We start from the raw sequence: 19,845 nt of genomic DNA on the forward strand, positions 1-19,845 counted from the left end.
TGCCCCAATCCTTCTCCAAAGGGATCTACACTGCAGAAATGGGAAATACCCATACAGTAAACACTGCACTGTGCACTGCAGAAAGTGAAGTACCCACATATTTCAGGAGCTCTTGGATCCAGGGTTTGAGCTGACACTAATACCAGAGAAACCAAAGCACCATCTTGATGACCTTGTTAAGAGTGGGTGAGTAAAAACTAGGTGATAAATGGAGTCTGGGCCCAAGTCCACTCCATAAATGCCCAACGAGTCTGCCAACCCACACTGTGATAATATTCATGGGTTCTCAGCACTTAATTGTGTTGGATATACTTAGCAGCTGGAAGAACCCTCACATTGGTTCCTGACCTGCAGAGTGAAAGCTATTACAGTAGAAAGGGCCAAGTGGATGCCCTGAAACTGCTCACCATTCCAGCCAAGATGGTAAATGAGAAGCAATAACTCATCCCAGCTGAAATGGCAGAAACTAGGGCTACACTAAGAGACTGAAAGGTTGCAGAAGTGGTTGTCCCCATATCTCCGTTTGATTCTCTGGTATGACTTCTGCAAAAACCAGACGGATCATAAAGGAGGAAGGTAAACCTGTGTAAATATAACTCACTAAACAGTAGATCCAGTTATAGCTGCTTTGTATCCTTACTGGAACAGACCTACACAAAGGGAGGCTCTTGGTGTGTAGCTATCATATTGTATAGTATTGTATTGTACTGTATTGTATTGTATTTTATCGTATCGGTATTGTATCGTATCGTATCATATTGTATTGTACTGTACTGTACTGTATTGTATCGTATCCTATCGTATTGTATCGTACTGTATTATATTGTATCGTATTGTATTGTACTGTATTGCATCAAGGGATGTTGGTGTGGACAGAAATTAGAGAGTGGACGCACTAAACCCAACACAGGGGTGGTTCTAAAATAGTGGTAGGGGAAAAACCTCCCGGCGGGCAGAGCTTAGAGCAGTACACCAGGCCATCAGAGAGCAGTGGCCTGAGAAAAGGATATATCCAGATTCCTTGGTGGTGGCAAACGTCCAATTGCACATAAAAAGAACTGCTTTATTTATTTTATTTTTGGCTGCATCAGGTCTTAGTTACGGAATCATTGCAGTGCTTGGGCTTCTCTCTAGTTGAGGCGCGTGGGCTTAGTTGCTCCGCGGCATGTGGGATCTTAGTTCTCCGACCAGGGATCGAACCCACGTCCCCTGCATTGGAAGGCGGATTCTTAACCACTGGACCACCAGGGAAGTCCCAGAAGAACTGCTTTAAAACACTGGTAATAAACACCTAGGAATTAATTTGTCTAAAAAAACACCATTCGCTATGAGATGCTTCGGAATAAATTTAAGAAGGAAGGCACATAACTTACATCTTAAAATTTACCAAATCTTACTGAAAAACATAAAACAAGATCCAAATATATAGAAATAACCATGATAATAATAATAACAACAACAACAACTAGCACTAATACAACACTTATATGGCAAATATTATAGTAAATGCTTTACTTATCGTGGTTTTGGATGGGAATACTTAAATGTCACCCAATGTCCATTTTCTCTAAATTAATGTTTAAATTTACTGTAATCTAATCAGGATCCCCACAGGCATTTTTAAATTGTATAAACTACTCTAAATTTTCATTCGACAGAATAAATTCCTGAGAACAGACAACAAACACGCAAAAGAAGCCTAGTGAGGAGAGCTGTCTTAACAGTCAATGTAATCAAATCAACATTGGCTTTTACAGAAACATACAAGTAGGTAAGCGAAACAGAATTGAGACTGAATTATATATACGTAATATATATTTACATATATAGTGATGAATGTAGTACTTTAATTTACTGGGGGGGGAATCATGGTTTATTTAATTGGTATGCTTCATGAAGTTTGGGCACAGAGAAGTCGAATGGGAGATACCTAGACAGGTCTGCCCCATGAAGGCAGATCTTTCAGTGGGTTGTTTATCCATCAGAGGGAGGGAGCAGGGAGAGAATGACCTTGAAGGCATGAAGAATGTTAACACAGTGACCATTCCCACTAATATTTGTGGACCAAAAGGTATCTCCAGGGATTGTTCAACCAGATTAGGGACTCTATCATCTGTGTGTGAGGAAAGGTCTATGGAAGGTAGAGGGGAAAACCACAAAGGCGATTGTCAGAAGGGTAAGTATGAAGTGGGTGCTAAAGTCTCGCTTCCTCCGTGAGAAGAGAAGGAAGGCTTGGCAGAGTGGCAAAACTATCCCCTCAACTTCGACCTGCACTATTTTTCTTCCTTTAACCCAGTGGCTCACACACACACAAACCGTTAGAACCAATCAATGAATTCAATAAAGTTGGCAGGATACAAACTCAACATACAAAAATCAGTTGCATTTCTACACACTAACAATAAATTATCGAAAAAGGAAATTAAGAAAAGAATCTCATTTGCAATAACTTCAAAAGAATAAAAGGCTTAGGAATAAACTTAACCAAGGAGGCAAAAGACATGTACCCTGAAAACTATGTAACACTGATGCAAGAAATTAAAGAAGACACAGACAAATGGAAAGACATCCCGTGTTCTCACAGTGGAAGGCTTACTATTGTTAAAGCGTCTAGCCTGAGCTGACTAATATATCACCTGGGTGGATAATATCAGAGCATAGAGTATGATATTATATGATTTGTGTTAATCAGCTTTCGTTTCACTTCTGGAACAACTCACACTGATTTCCCTACAGGAATGTCTTTCCCTTTCTCTCTCTCCTCCTTTCTTCTTCTCTCTGGTGGCTTTTTGGTTCCCATTTCCCCTCTACCCTGTCCCTGCTTTTGTTTATTTTCCCCTGCTGGCTTATAATCTTTATTTACTTAAGGCATCCATGAGTGACCTTTTTTACTTATTCCAGAGAAAGAGGAAGAACGGAGTCAGATGGTATGAGAGGAGCAGGGGTGGGAAGATTCGGAGGGTGAGAGGAAGAAGACATGGGCACCTGTGTGTGCCCCTGTGACAGTCATAGGCATCATGTGGGCCTCTCCTATCTCCTGAAACGTACACAAGGAATCTCAGTGAGTAGGACAGTTGCTGCTGTCGAAAAGCTGTGAGTAAATTTCCAAGGCTGGCAACGATAGGTTCTCATCTTCTAGAGAGAACATCCCAGTCGGGTAGAAGCTCCCTCAAGAGATTCTTAAGAGCTGGACCTGGCCCCTCATCACCCACCAAGAGGCCAGAAGGCATCCAAGGAGGAAGTCGAGGACGAGAATGCTATGACTTTCCTCTCTCCCTGCCATGCTTCACCTCACCCTAAATCAGCAGAGGGACGGCACCAAAGGAACTACTGGCAGAAATTGAGGTGTTCACAGATAGTAAGATTAGGATCTCATTCCAGTTGGATATTCTCTGTTCCTATGAAAAAAGGTGTGGGATTGGAGAGGGGGGAGACAACTGGAGCTCGACGGCGGATGGCGGGGTGCAGAGAGCAGTCAGCAATGGAGCGGTCGACTCACCCATCGGTCGTGGCAAGAAAGTGCTGGTTTCCCAGGGCCTGGGCTTAAGCGGTCTTGTTGTGACAAGGAAGAACAAATCTGCCTGCATCTTAGATCTGCTTCTTTTACTTTAACCTTTGTAACCTATTGCCTTTGCTTCTAGTTAAGAATGTTGCCGAGCGCCTGAAATATACAAATCTCAAGGCTCTGACTAAGGGTATCACGGTTTTCCATTCATACAGAGATAAAAAGTTGCAGAACAGAGAATAACATTTGTCTTGTTGGAGGTTTACAGGAACATCAAGAACAAAGGATTTCTACACCAGGAAGTCTGCCACAAACAACCACACCCCTCCCCTCGCCTTGCTTTTAAAAACGCTTTGCTGAAACCCTTCCGGGAGTTCAGGGTCTGGGGGGGCATGAACCATCTGTCTGCTTGCATGGCCCTGCCGTAAACCTTTCTCTGCTCCAAACTCTGACATTTCAGTATTGTTGGCACGGGGCACATGAACTTGCATTCGGTAACATCGTTACTCTGCCCCAGACGGCTACTTGACCTAAACAAAAACTTTTAGATGTCCCCAAAGGAGCAGGAGCTCAGGGAGCCCAAACTGGTCAGCCAGAGCAAATCCCCGCCTCCTGACTTCTCTCAAAGAACTCACTGCCCAGCCCCCTCCTCCCCCAGACCCAGGAGAGAACCGCCGGGAGCCGCCGAGAGGGCTGAGACACAGCTATGCGGCAGCAACCACCTTAAAACCTGTGTTTCCTCCTCTTCTCACCCTGCATGCAAATCTCAACACGCCAGGGGAGGAAGAAGAGGAATGAAGAGAAAAGTCTGCTGACTCTGCCCACGTTGAGGCCCCGGCTGAAGCCTCACCAGCTCCAGAGGAGAGAGGAGGTGAGCACAGGCTGGGATGAGATTGAAATCCTGGTGCTTCTTTACTATCAGACCATGACCAGAGACTAAGGGATCTGACAGAGACGTTCATAAGGGACACAAAGGGGATATTTGGCACAGTTTTTTGAAGGAAGTGATTGGACCGAAAAACAAATTTGTGTTGATCCCACTCCCAGCTCAAACTTGGCTCAAATTAGAGTACTAATAACGATCATGATCATTTATATTTACAGAGTGCTATGTGCCTGGGGCTGTGCCAAGCACAGAGATTGTCACCTAGCTTTGATGTGGACCCTGCCTTGAGATCACTGCAGGGACCCGCTGAGACTCAAGATTCGGAAGCAGGCAGTCCTGCCTCAAAGACCACGCTCTTCCCCAGAAGAGCCACCCCTGAGCAGGTGCGTTGCGGTTTCAGGTGGTGGCAGGTATATGAGGAAGCTGAAGTCTGGGGCCATGGGCACCTCTGGCTTGAACAGCCTCACGTCTTCATCCCAGGTGCTATAATAGAGTTATTTCTCTGGGATCCATGTGCGGAAAAAGTAGGGCGAGCATTGCTCCAGAGGAAAGGCAGGGACTGAACTCACAATTATTAAGCATCTTTTTCACATGCTGGGTACAGTGTTGGGAGGATCCTGTGTGTCATCCCTTTTGATCTTCCTAATAATCCTGGAAAAGACGAGACTAGTGCAGTAAGAATGCAGGTTCAGAGAGGTTAAGTAACTTGACCACAGCACTGTGTTTTGTGTCCCCGGGTCTTAATTTCTAAAGGTGACTGGGTGATGAAACAGAGTGGTCAATGTCATTGGAAGAAAAATTTAATGTGACTGACAGTCCCACTAAAAACAGGAGGCAAGGATCACAGCGCAGGGCCACAGAAGGAACACGAGGGTTCCTTGACATCCTCCATGAGCTGGGGAGACGGGGAAGGCAAATTAAGCCAGCTTGTGAAGACCTCCAAAGGGTGGGTTGCTGGCATTTTCCTCCTCTTATGTTCTGACTCTAATGAGGATAGGAAGTGGGAAGTCAGAACTTGCTTCCATCCCTTCACAGTTAAAGGACCGGAGAATAGTCCTAGTTAGAGAAAGACTGAACTGAGTTCCAGGAGGGTCATTAGCAGATGCTGCCTGGTATAAGTGGCAGATAAGGAAGGGCCTTTAAGTTTTCTTTTGTGATTTTAGACTTAAGTGGAAGAGGTCTGAACAGCCAGACAACATTAATTTAAAGGTGCACACGTTCACACACACACACCACTTATACACATTGAGACCACCATTCTTACCAACCCAGATCTTACATACCATGGAGGGCCAATCAAGGTAAGACCCACACTGTCTGAACCAACTGACACAGGCAGCTTGAGAATAATACGGATTTCCATCCATCTTCTCTCTTTTTGTTATCTTTTATATATTTCTTTTTGACAACTTATTTTCAACTTGTGCAGACAGCTCCTATTTGTTCTTTCCTCTATTTGCTCATTCATTTATTCTAGACACCAACTGAGTTTCTTTTTCTGTTCTAGGACTCATGTTGGAACTGAAGAGACAAAATGCAATGTTTCTCCATGATTGGGATGTGGTATTTGGGTCCAGTAATGCTCTACTTTCTGTCATGCAGGCATGACTCTAATTGGTAGATGCTGTGTTATTTGTCATGCAAATGTGATTTTACTTTGAACAGGATTTAAAATGGATGACTGAACTTTTTTTTTAATCATAAAAGCATTACACACACACACAAACACACAACTATGTTTTCTTCATCACCAAACATAGGCATTCTGCCAGACGCTGATGGGGATGGCCATCCTCCTTTGAAATTAATTAAAAACACTTATAATTAAATAAACTTTATTTGTAGCAATACTTTTTCTAATGCCAGGATTAACTTTCATGGTTTGGCTTTTTTTCCTTTCCTTTTATTTCAGCATCATATTATGCTTTGAGGTCCTGAAGTGACAGAAAAGCCAGAATATCGATGGCCAATATTTAAGAAGCACTTCATTTTCTGCCAGGCACTGCTCTAAACACTTTTCATGTATCACTTCATCTAGTCCTTACTGCTGTATAGTATAAACCTAGCGCTATACACTGTATTACCTCTGTTTAATGGATGAGGAAACTGAGGCACAGAGGGGTTAACTTGCTCGAGGCCATACAACTAGTAATTGGGCAGAGCTGAGATTCAAATGCACTGCTGCCTGGCCCCAAGAGCCCAATTCTCGGTTACAATGCTACACTGCATCACAAAGCAAAAGTCAACACTTTTGGAAATGGCAAATGGAAAGACTGAAGGGTAAACTAGCCCCCGGACAGGCAGAATTGAAAAGATTTCCGCCTAACAAGAGCAGAAAACTGAAATTAGACTAATTAGACAGATAGGGCTGAAGCTTAGTGGGAAGTTACTTTTGCTGTCAAAAGAAAATACCTCCCTCTGGCCCCGCATATGCTTACTGCAATTAAACAGAGTACCGAAACGTACGTATAAGGCTTCCAGGTTTATAAGCCTTTTACAATGATAAAATTTAGAAATCAAATAAGAACAAAATAAAGAATTAATCTCAAATTACTTACATAAATGTCATGGGCTAGGTGATGCCTTGCTGAAACTAAATTGCCATATCCAGTGTGACAGTGGTCCCAAGTGCCACAGGAAGGGCCCTCTGAACACACACACCTAGACTACCTTGTGCTATGTGACTGGTCAATCCTCCTACCCACCCTCTGCCCTAGGGCTTTGCCAAAACCTCTGTTCACACAGAGAGCCAGGGCACCACATGGCCTCACTTGCTGGGAGTGCCTCCATTTTGTATGGAAGTAAACTGTTGTTCTTTATTTAGTAACTTACACAATGAAAGAAATACTACTTATGGGGACACTGAAATTGCATTTTTCCTAAGAAAGGGAAAACTAATGCAACAAAATGAGTTTTTCTCGGGTTCTCATCAGGGTTCATTTTATTATGTTTGGCACCCAGTTTTAACAAACTTAGTTATCTGGTTTCTCAGTCTATATAGCAGAATGGAAGCAGCAAAGTAAAAGAAGGGAGAAATACTGCCATAGGCAGGAAGAGTGCAAACAGTAAGAAATGCCTGCTGAAGGCAAGAAAGAACAATATCATGGGGCCATTTAGCGTCAGCCCAAAATGCCCCAAATACAACCGGTCTCATTATAAAACAATACAATAACTGACGCTCCCAGTGATGACTGTGAGTCATAAAGGAAAGCTTAAATGGTTCCCTTCACTCTACATAAGATGTCAGAACATGTAAAATGCATTTGTAGAAGATGTTCAATGAAAACGACTGAAGTAAGAAAGGGTTTCGACGTGAAGGGCAAGCTCCCTACACTGGCCCATTCAGAACAGACCAGCTCCTGAGACATCATAATTGTGGAGGACTGTTAAAATTATAATGTCTCATCTGCACGTGCTCTCTTGTGTTAGAACGTAAGGAACTTCAGAACAGGGACTGGGGATATATTTCTGGCTTCTGTGATACCTAAAATAGCATGTCATTCATAGTGGGAACCACATGTTGTCATCATCATAATCACACTGTACTGTCCCAGGCGCCACACTTGTGAGTCCTTAGAACAAGCCTGCAGAGTGGTCCTGTGTTTAGCCCCATGGTGTGGCTCTGTGAGCGCCCACCTGGCCAGGCTGGACTACATTTCCCAGAGTCCCCTCACAGAGTGTTTCTGGTTGGGATGGGCCATGGGATTTGAGGGCAGAAGTGAAGCGGGGAGGTGGGGGGGTGGGAGTGGGGCTGCCATTTTGTTTTTACTCTTTCACATGGCACGTTGGCGTGGGGCAGCTGTGGGTCTTGCAGCTGCTCGACCTTCCCCTGGACCCTCCTTCGGGTCTGCATTTCCTGGTGTCAGGTGTGTGTTTAGCTGTGTGATGAAGGGGGACAGCTTCTCTTGCAGGACACCCGCTTCACTGAAGTTGGAGGCAGCGCGAACACGGGTTCAGGTTGGTTTTAGCGGGTTCCTCTTCATGTCCGTGGCTTCCAACTCGACCCTGTTCTTCTCTGCTTACATCTGTCTGCCTGCTCTGCAGATCTCAAGTACCAGCATTGGAAAAAAAAGGCAAGGACTTTGCAGAAGCTGTTTAGCCAGATCCCACGATTGAAAACACCAAATCCTGGATAGATAGGTAGGTAGGTAAGTAGGTAGTTAGGTAGATAAATAGATAGATAGATGATAGATAGATAGAGTGGTTCTGCTTCTCTGAGTCCTAACTGACTGATAGACCCCATTTTACAGATGAGGTAAGTCAGGCTCAGGGAGCATAAGTAACTTGTGTGGGACCACAAAGCAAGTGAAGGGGGGAAGCCAGGGTTAGAATTCAGTCTGACTCCAGCACTTCTGTTCTCACTCATTAGGCTACAGGGCCTTTCTAATAAAAATTCACTAAATGAATGAATTCAAATAAATAAAGCATCTGAAATGGTAGGAGCTTCAAAGTCAAGAATTTGTTTCCTTTCTCGAGTACCTACTTGGTGCCCAGAGAACCTGGTCCTGGCAGTGGGCAAACCAGCGGCTCTAGAATCTAGTTTATGAACTATCACCGTGGGCCTTTTCAATCCCATCTATGATTAAACAATTACCAGTCAGATCTAGCCAGAGCCGTAAGCATGGCTTTCTCCTCTTTGAAAACACTTTTAGAAGCATCCCCACAGACACAACTGTCTAGTAGAATGTGAAGGCAAAGATAAACATGCATACATTAATGTCAGAAAGGGCTCTGGGGCAGTGATTTTATTTTCCATTCAATGTGCTTCAGTTAGTGAAATACATGACTAGTCATTTCTACTTAAAATAACAATAGAGAACATTAATCCGTATTAGACATGCCGTATCTTTTGAATAGAGGCATGCAATTTGCATATACCAATGTTGCTAAACTCTAAAAAACAACTTGACATTTACTTTTATTTAGGATTTTTCAACGGAGATGTACCTCACTTATCCTACTATGGGAATTTCTAATGTCAGGGTAAATGCTCTGACCTGGACTCAGATCTCAGGTCTAATCCTGGATGTACCATTAATAGCTGTGCAACCCTGGGCAAAGCACTCCCCTTCTCTGGGCTTCGGTTGGTACATCTATGAAAGGAAGGTCTCTAAATTACATCCAGGGGCCTTTCTGACTCTTTGTAACATCTTCCAACTTGGTTGATCATTGCATTTGCCATCCAGGTATAGGACAATCAAATGAGAACTTAAAGTTTTATAACATACGTTCCTTCCAGGAAGTATGTGAAAATCAAATAAAAACAAATTGGTCATATGTAAATCCAATCCTAAAGTGATAAGAGTAATAACTCTTCACATGGACCTGATCTTCTAAGGACTGCCCCCCCACTAGGAGATCTTGCAAGATCTTTTTGATGGACAACTGAGTAAAATCCTATCTGATTAATTCTTGAACCTCAAGGAAGGCCCAGGAAGGGCAAGATATAAAAGAGATGTCTGTCTCTGTAATCTGAAGATGGGATTTCAAGTCTTTTGAGATGGTCCAACATCTGGAATTACATCAACATCTGGTTTCTTCTTGTTCATCTAATATGTGCTAGAACTGTAGGTCTTTGTAAGTAACCAAGAAAAATATGAGGCATAGTTTCTATCTGCAAGGAGCTTATGATCATGGAATTTGTATTGATGAAACAGGCTCTTAGATTTAGAAGGGGCATTAGAGAAATGGTCTAAATCAGTGGCTCTCAAACTTTAGACTGCATCAGAATCACCTGGACATCCTGCTAAAACACAGATTTCTGGGCCCTACCCTTGAGTTACTGACGAAGTAGATCTGCAGTAGTGCAAGAATTTCCATTTCTAACAAATTCCCACATGACTGCTGATACTGCTGGTTCAGGGGTCATACTTTAAGAACCACCAGGCTCGGAGGCTCCGCACCTGTACCCAAGTGCCTCTAATGGAGATTGTGAACATTCCAGCTGCTACTCTAGCTTTTACAATCTGGCCTTAAACCCTTGGAAGGTTTATAAGGAACCACCCATTGGAATATGAATAATAAAGAGTAATTTTTATTAGCACATTTCCTACAAAGGTTTATTTTCCATGGTTTGGTTCCTAAAATTTCCCATTGAGTTGAGCCAAAATTGACAAGGTTTCTAGATTGCTTTAAACATTGACTTGTTCATTTTAAGGGCCAACTTCAGTTAGGACTGAACCACTGTCTTTTCTCCCGTTGACTATTTTGAATCTGACTCAGACCATGCTTAAACACTGAGGGAGAGTTCAGTCTATGGCTGAATAGCTTTTCCCAAAGTGAACCCCAAATCCACCTCCCCATTGGTCCTGGTTCTCCCCTTTGCAACACCACGGATCAAGTCTTTACCCTCTGCTGCTTAGAAGTTGTTTCAATAACCAACGGCAGCTGTCATGTCCTCCCATAGACACATCAGTCTCTTTTCTAGGTTTATCACCTCTGGTTATGTCTTCATCTCAGCTGGGACTATATGACTTCACCTCAGCTGTTCCTGAGCTCATAGGGCTTTGGGGATAAACTAAAGCTAAGTTTTTCATCAATCCAACAATATTTACTGAGTGCTTCCTACATGCCAAGCACTATGGAAGGTTTAGCTAGAGATGAGAAAAACAGTCTCTGCCTCAATCTTCATGGGGTTCACATTCTCATGGGGAAAAATGAATATGTTGTACACTGTCCTTCTTGACCTTTTATTTCTCTCTTGCAGAATGTGTTGAATTTTTCTATAACTTTACCACATTCAGTTTCTCCCAACATTTTAGCATTATTTTACCTGGAAGTTGCAGGCTATGTAACGTGAACTCCCTCATTTATTTATTCAACACTTACCTAGTGAGATATATTGAGATTCACTGAGGAGTGTAGTGAAATGCAAGATCGCTGGAGGAATCCTTCAGGAACTTTAGAGTGTGGTGGTTGAAGTGAACTATAAAACTGTGATGGTTTTAAAACATGACCCCAAAATCCTTCAACACCCACCAGCAAGAGGTGGGCGGGGGGGGGGGTTGTCTATGCCCTCTCCCCTTGGATCTTGACAGGTGTGTGACAGGTTTGACCAAAGGAGTGCAGCGGGAGAGTTTTCTGTGCCCACCAGAGCTGTGTCATAAAAATCAATGCAACTTTCACCTCGTTCATTGGAACATGCTTGCTGGAAAGTATAAGTCCCATATAAACAGCCTGACTATCCTGAGGCTGCCATATTGTGAGGAAGTCCAGGCTACTTGTTAAATACCTGTGCAGGTATTTCAGTTGAGGTTGCCCCAGCTGAGATTGTGGTTTGTAGCCAGTGTCAACTGCCAGACATGTAAGTGAAGACAGCTCCAGATTATTCCAGCCCCCAGCTACAGAGTCTTCCCAGCTGAGTCCCCAGACATCTTGGAACAAAGACAAGTCCCTGGGGGCTGGACCCACAGAATCTGTGAGCATTAATATAAGTTGTTTTATGCCATTAAGTTTTGGATTGTTTATTATGCAGCAATAGTCAACAACAACAACAACAAAAAATACATTGGTTTTGCATTCATTGGTTCTCATCCTCGTAAACTAGGATCAGAGCTTTTCCGCATCTTCCAAATCTCTATCCCCACTCCTTTTCTACTTCCATCGGCTACCCTATAATCAACCTACCTCTCTCCATCTCCCTCTCCCCACCCCCAGTCATCTTCATCTTCAAATACACCTAGTTCTCCCTGAAAGTTGTTAGATCCTGTTGCCTCTTTCAGCCTTTGCCAGACTAGGCAGTGAATATGTCACAGGAACAGAGCAGAGAGGAAATCATGTTATAATTATCACACCTATAAGAATCTACCCACTGCAAAATGATTTCCAAGCCCCAGTGGATGACCTGCTTGTCTCAAACAGTATTTGTAAAAAACATTTCTTTGGTCCCATGGAGAAATGGCTCTGTCCTATGATCTTGAGGTAATTCAGAGACCCTGTGATTCTTACTTAATTTCCAATATTCCATCTGGGAAAATTGATATGAATTATCCCTTGTGAGGCCAGGAATCTGAACGATAACTTCCTATTCTGAGTTAGGATGCTTTCACTTCTGCACTCAGATTAAACCTATATGTTAACGCTAATATAATCTAAACTACCTTTTTTTTGCTTTTGCTTTCTGAGCATACAACACTTACAACCTTAGTGCTCAATGGAAGATGAGAAAGCTTATGTTAAAACAAGATCACCTCTAGAAAACTGCCAGCATGGTAGCTGAAACCTGAGGACCCTGCAGTTACCATGGCCGGTGAGTGAAGAAGCTATGATGCTAGAGGAAGGCAGAATCCATTATCATGAAGCGTCCCGTGAATCATTCACGGGAATGATTCCGCGAGAGAGGAGCGGTGGTAGAAATACTCACTTGCACTCACATGGTTGGAGTCCTGGTCAGAATGTGAGAGAGGGGATCCCCAAGGAAGCCTCTGGAAGGCTTGGCTGCTCAGAGAACTGTGATTCCATGAGCAGGGCAGGACCACAAAGGGTGAGATGCCTATCCCCCAACACACACAATGTCAGTGGCTGCTGATTAACCAGCATCAGTTTCAAGAGGAAAGAAAAATCACTCCAATATTGGCAGTTACAGTAACAGAGAAAATGACACCTGAGAAAAGCTTAAAGGCCAGGTGGCAAAAAACAATGTCTGCAACAGGTAAAAATTGACAACAATTTATTAGCTCTTTTTAATTTTTAATGTATTTATTTTATTTATTTATTTTTGGCTACGTTGGGTCTTTGTTGCTGCACACGGGCTTTCTCTAGTTGCGGCGAGTGGGGGCTACTCTTTGTTGCGGTGCGTGGGCTTCTCATCGCGGTGGCTTCTCTTGTTGCACAGCACGGGCTTTAGGCAGGCGGGCTTCAGCAGTTGTGGCACACGGGCTTCAGCAGTTGTGGCTCGCAGGCTCTAGAGCGCAGGCTCAGTAGTTGTGGCGCACGGGCTTAGGTGCTCCGCAGCTTGTGGGATCTTCCCAGACCAGGGCTCGAACCCATGTCCCCTGCATTGGCAGGTGGATTCTTAACCACTGCGCTACCAGGGAAGTCCCTCATTTATTAGCTCTTATGGATATAGAACCCTTATTCCTGATGGCATATAAATGCACAGGGTTTGTACCTATCTATGTACATTATTCACAAGTGTATACATAAATCAAAATTTGTCAAATTGTACACTACATGTGCAGTTTTTCATGTAATAAATATATCTCAATAAAGCCAGACACACACACACACACACACACACACACACACAAACCCCACAGATTGGAACAAAAAAATGTAACTTCTGTTTATTGGAGGTACTTTCTGCATTGAAATATGTCATTTGATAGCTCCTGAGTGTACCACTCAATTCTAGGGAAAGGTAGAATAAAATTAGCAGCTGGCCTCATCTCAGTCTTTCCTCCAAAACCCTTAGACAGGATTTTTCTTAAAGGAAAGAAATTCTTTTGTCTCTTTGACATTTGGTTGCAATATTGAAAATAAAGTATACCTAGCAGAGAGCGCTTGGCATATTCAGTTCTCCATATCTGTCAGGAAAGAAAGACAGGCATCTTGCTATAGAGTGTGATTTATAGTAAGAAGAACATGAGAAAGTGTGTTGTCTTCTTGGTAAAGTTAAAGTCCTCTTGCAATTATTGGAAAAAAGGGCTCGTTTCTGAAGAGTTGGGGACAGGAAGCGATGGTTGCAAACACCATGTCCCCGTGAGGAGTGGAAGGCAACATGTTGGGAGCTGTGGCTGTTCCGTGGTTTTACAAACCAGAAGGACCATCACAGACAAGACACACAGCACAGAAAAGAGAGCATTGGAAAACTGCAGTCCCCACATTCGTTCAAAACTGAGAGTCCAAGTAGAGCACCATGCTTTTTCTTAAACCAAAGATAAAGTACCTTAAGTTCAAAAAATGCTGTTTTTTTGGTGTGTAAGTCTCCTCATTCAATTAGTTCCTTTATAAGCACTTACTGAACTGTCTGTTGGATGTCAAGAACACAGACGGGATAATAACGATAAATAGAACACATCCTTGACAACTTAGAACTCGTATGCTCACTGGGGAGACAGAAGAATAAGCAATTAAAGGACAATTTACCAGATGGTAAAACAGAGATATGTATAAGGCACAATAGAAGAAATAACTCTAGCTGGGGAAATCCAAGAGTGCTTGGCATGAAAGAGGACCTTTGACCATTGACTCATGGATGAGTAAGAGAATACAGTATATTGCGGGGAGACCTTCAAGATGGTGGAGGAGTAAGATGTGGAGATCACCTTCCTCCCCATAAATACATCAAAAATACATCTACAGGGCTTCCCTGGTGGCGCAGTGGATAAGAATCCACCTGCCAATGCAGGGGACATGGGTTTGATCCCCGGTCCGGGAAGATCCCACATGCCGTGGAGCAACTAAGCCCGTGCGCCACAACTACTGAGCCTGCGCTCTAGAGCCTGCGAGCCACAACTACTGAAGCCCGCATGCCTAGAGCCCATGCTCTGCAACAAGAGAAGCCACCGCAGTGAGAAGCCCGTGCACTGCAATGAAGAGTAGCCACCACTCGCCACAACTAGAGAAAGCCCGCGTGCAGCAACGAAGACACAACACCGCCAAAAATAAATAAATAAATAAATAAAAATTTTAAAAATTAAAAAAAAAATACATTTATGTGGCGCAACTCCTAACAGAACACCTACTGAATGCTGGCAGAAGACCTCAGACTTCCCAAAAGGCAAGAAAATCCCTACGTACCTGGGTAGGGCAAAAGAAGACAGAAAAAACAGAGACAAAAGAATAGGGATGGGACCCGCACCTCTGGGAGGGAGCTGTGAAGGAGGAAAAGTTTCCACACACTAGGAAGCCCCTTCACTGGTGGAGATGGGGGGTGGGCGGGGGGGGGGAAAGCTTTGGAGCCACAAAGGAGCACAGCAACAGGGGTGCAGAGGGCAAAGCGGAGAGATTCCCGCACAGAGGATCGGTGCTCACCAGCACTCACCAGCCTGAGAGGCTTGTCTGCTCACCTGCTGGGGTGGGTGGGGGCTGGGAGCTGAGGCTCGGGCTTCAGAGTTCAGATCCCAGGGAGAGGACTGGGGTTGGCTGCGTGAACACAGCCTGAAGGGGGCTAGTGCGCCACAGCTAGCCGGGAGGGAGTCCAGGAAAATGTCTGGAGCTGCCTAAGAGTCAAGAGACCTTTGTTTTGGGGTGCGCGAGGAGAGGGGACTCCTTCCCAGTGTGCCCCCAGAAGGCAGAGCACCGCCTAAACGAACTCTAGAGATGGGCGTGAGCTGTGGCTATCAGCTCAAACCCCAGAGACGGGCATGAGCCACTAACACTGCTGCCTCTGCCACCAAGAATCCTGTGTGCAAGCACAGGTCACTATCCACACCCGTCCCCCCCCCCACGGGAGCCTGTGCATCATGCCACTGCCAGGGTCCTGTGATCCAGGGACAAGTTCCCCGGGAGAACACACGGCGTGCCTGAGGCTGTTGCAATGTCATGCCGGCCTCTGCTGCCTCAGGCTCGCCCCGCATTCCAATTATGACTACAGTACCCCTTCCTCCCCCACGGCCTGAGTGAGCACGAGAGCCCTAATCAGCTGCTGCCTTAACCCCCTCCTGTCTGGGCAGGGAACAGACTCCTGAGGCGACCTACACACAGAGGTGGGGCCAAAACCAAAGCTGAACCCCAGGAGCTGTGTGAACAAAGAAGAGAAAGGGAAATCTCTCCATGCAGCCTCAGGAGCAGCGGATTAAATCTCCACAGTCAACTTGATAAACCCTGCATCTGAAGAATACCTGAACAGACAACGAGTGTTCCCAAAACTGAGGCGATGGAGTTTGGGAGCAACTGTGGCCGTGGGGTTTGCTTTCTGTGTCTAATTTGTTTCTAGTTTTATGTTTATCTTAGTTAGTACTTACTGCTTATTATCATTGATGGATTTGTTTATTGGTTTGGTTTCTCTCTTCCTTATATATATATATATTTTTTTTTTTTCCTTTTCCTCTTTTAGTGAGTGTGTATGTGTATGCTTCTTTGTGTAATTTTTGTCTGTATATATTTGCTTTTACCATTTGTCCTAGGGTTCTGTTTGTTCATTTTTTTGTTTTTGTTTTTTTCTCTCTTCCTTTTCTTCTGAGCTGTGTGGCTGGCAGGGTCTTGGTGCTCTGGCCAGGTGTAGGGCCTGAGCCTCTGAGGTGGGAGGGCCGAGTCCAGGACATTGGACCACCAGAAACTTCCTGGCCCCATGTAATATCAATCGGCGAGAGCTCTCCCAGAGATCTTCGTCTCAACACTAAGACCCAGCTCCACCCAACGGCCAGCAAGCTCCAATGCTGGATGCCCCATGCCAAACAACTAGCAAGACAGGAACACAACCCCACCCATTAGCAGAGAGGCTGCTTAAAGTCAAACTAAGTGCAAAGACACTCCAAAACACACCACCGGATGCAGCCTTGCCCACCAGAAGGACAAGATACAGCCCCGCCCACCAGAACACAGGCACCAGTCCCCTCCACCAGGAAGCCTATACAGGCCACAGAACCAACCCCACCCACTGGGGACAGACACCAAAAATAATGGGAATTACGAACCTGCAGCCTGCAAAAAGCAGACCCCCAACACAGTAAGTTAAACAAAAAAGTATGCAGCAGATGAAGGAGCAAGGTAAAAACCCACCAAACCAAACAAATGAAGAGGAAATAGGCAGTCTACCTGAAAAAGAATTCAGAGTAATGATAGTAAAGATGATCCAAAATCTCAGAAATAAAATGGAGAAAATACAAGAAATTTTTAACAAGGACCTAGAGAAACTAAAGAGCAAACGAACAGTGATAAACAACACAATAAATGAAATGAAAAATACTGTAGAAGGAATCAATAGCAGAACAACTGAGCCAGAAGAACAGATAAGTGACCTGGAAGATAAAATAGTGGAAATAACTGCCGCAGAGCAGAATAAAGAAAAAAGAATGAAAAGAATTGAGGACAGTCACAGATACCTCTAGGGCAACATTAAATGCACCAACATTCAAATTATAGGGGTCCCAGAAGAAGAAGAGAAAAATAAAGGGTCTGAGAAAATATTTAAAGAGATTATAGTTGAAAACTCCCCTAACATGGGAAAGGAAATAGTCAATCAAGTCCAGGAAGCACAGAGAGTCCCATACAGGATAAATCCAAAGAGAAACACGCCAAGACACATATTAATCAAATTATCAAAAATTGAATTCAAAGAAAAAATATTAAAAGCAGCAAGGGAAAAGCAACAAATAACAGACAAGGGAAACCCCATAAGGTTAACAGCTGATCTTTCAGCAGAAACGCTGCAAGCCAGAAGGGAGTGGCAGGACATAGTTAAAGTGATGAAAGGGAAAACCCTACAACCAAGATTACTCTACCCAGCAAGGATCTCATTCAGATTCGACAGAGAAATTAAAACTTTTACAGATAAGCAAAAGATAAGAGAATTCAGCACCACCAAACCAGCTTTACAACAAATGGTAAAGGAACTTCTCTAGGCAGGAAACACAAGAGAAGGAGAAGACCTACAATAACAAACTCAAACCAATTAAGAAAATGGTAACAGGAACATACATATCGATAATTACCTTAAATGTAAATGGATTAAATGCTCCAATGAAAAGACACAGTCTTGCTGAATGGATACAAAAACAAGACCCGTATATATGTTGTCTACAGGAGACCCACTTCAGACCTAGGGACACATTCACACTGAAAGTGAGGGGATGGAAAAAGATATTCCATGCAAATGGAAATCAAAAGAAAGCTGGAGTAGCAATTCTCATATCAGACAAAGTAGACTTTAAAATGAAGACTATTACAAGAGACAAAGAAGGGCACTACATAATGATCAAGGGATCAATCCAAGAAGAAGATATAACAATTGTAAATATTTATGCACCCAACATAGGAGCACTTCAATACATAAGGCAAATGCTAACAGCCATAAAAGGGGAAATCGACAGTAACACAATAATAGTAGGGGACTTTAACACCCCACTTTCACCAATGGATAGATCACCCAAAATGAAAATAAATAGAAACACAGCTTTAAAAGACACATTAGACCAGATAGACTTAATTGATATTTATAGGATATTCCATTCAAAAAAAAACAGACTACATTTTCTTCTCAAGTGCTCATGGAACATTCTCCAGAATAGATCATGTCTTGGGTCACAAATCAAGCCTTGGTAAATTTAAGAAAACTGAAATCGTATCAAGTATCTTTTTCGACCACAACGCTATGAGACTAGATATCAATTACAGGAAAAAAACTGTAAAAATACTGACACATGGAGGCTAAACAATATGCTACTAAATAACCAAGAGATCACTGAGGAAATAAAAAAATACCTAGAAACAAATGACAATGAAAACATGGCAACCCAAAACCTACAGGATGCAGCAAAAGCAGTTCTAAGAGGGAAGTTTATAGCAATACAATCCTACCTCAAGAAAAAAGAAAAATCTCAAATAAACAACCTAAACTTACACCTAAAGCAATTAGAGAAAGAGGAAGAACAACAACAACAAAAAAAAACACCCAAAGTTAGCAGAAGGAAAGAAATCATAAAGATCAGATCAGAAATAAATGAAAAAGAAATGAAGGAAACAAAGCATAGATCAATAAAACTAAAAGCTCGTTCTTTGAGAAGATAAACAAAATTGATAAATCATTAGCCAGACTCATCAAGAAAAAAAAGAAGACTCAAATCAACAGAATTAGAAACGAAAAAGGAGAAGTAACAACTGACACTGCAGAATTACAAAGGATCATGAGAGACTACTACAAGCAACTATATGCCAAAAAAATGACAACCTGGAAGAAATGGACAAATTCTTAGAAAAGTACAAACTTCCAAGACTGAACCAGGAAGAAATAGAAAATATGAACAGACCAATCACAAGCACTGAAGTTGAAACTGTGATTAAAAATCTTCCAACAAACAAAGCCCAGGACCAGATGACTTCACAGGTGAATTCTATCAAATATTTAGAGAAGAGCTAACACCTATCCTTCTCAAACTCTTCCAAAATATAGCAGAGGGAGGAACACTCCCAAACTCATTCTAGGAGGCCACCATCACCCTGATACCAAAACCACACAAAGATGTCACACAAAAAAGAAAACTACAGGCCAGTATCACTGATGAACATAGATTCAAAAATCCTCAACACAATACTAGGAAACAGAGTCCAACAGCACATTAAAAGGATCATACAACATGATCAAGTTGGGTTTATCCCAGGAATGCAAGGATTCTGCAATATACACAAGTCAATCAATGTGTTACACCATATTAACAAACTGAAGGATAAAGACCATATGATAATCTCAATAGATGCAGAAAAAGCTTTCAACAAAATTCAACATCCATTTATGACAAAAAAAAACCTCTCCAGAAAGTGGGCATAGAGAGAATCTACCTCAACATAATAAAGG

General features: G+C 43.0%; 1 protein-coding gene across 3 annotated transcripts in view; it reads right to left on the reverse strand.

The window, feature by feature from the left end:
- The window catches only part of ADPRM (ADP-ribose/CDP-alcohol diphosphatase, manganese dependent), a 339,223-nt gene that overhangs the window by 53,129 nt on the left and 266,249 nt on the right, over positions 1 to 19,845 (reverse strand). The window contains exon 7 of one of the 3 annotated variants that reach the window (XR_009698316.1): positions 13,333 to 13,384. The exons of the other annotated variants lie outside the window; for them this stretch is intronic. The gene's annotated coding sequence lies outside the window, so the exon portion shown is untranslated. Of the gene's footprint in view, positions 1 to 13,332; positions 13,385 to 19,845 lie in introns of those variants that run through there. 3 annotated transcript variants of the gene reach the window in all.

Source organism: Eubalaena glacialis, chromosome 19 (genome assembly GCF_028564815.1).
Source record: "Eubalaena glacialis isolate mEubGla1 chromosome 19, mEubGla1.1.hap2.+ XY, whole genome shotgun sequence".
NCBI lineage: Eukaryota > Metazoa > Chordata > Mammalia > Artiodactyla > Balaenidae > Eubalaena > Eubalaena glacialis.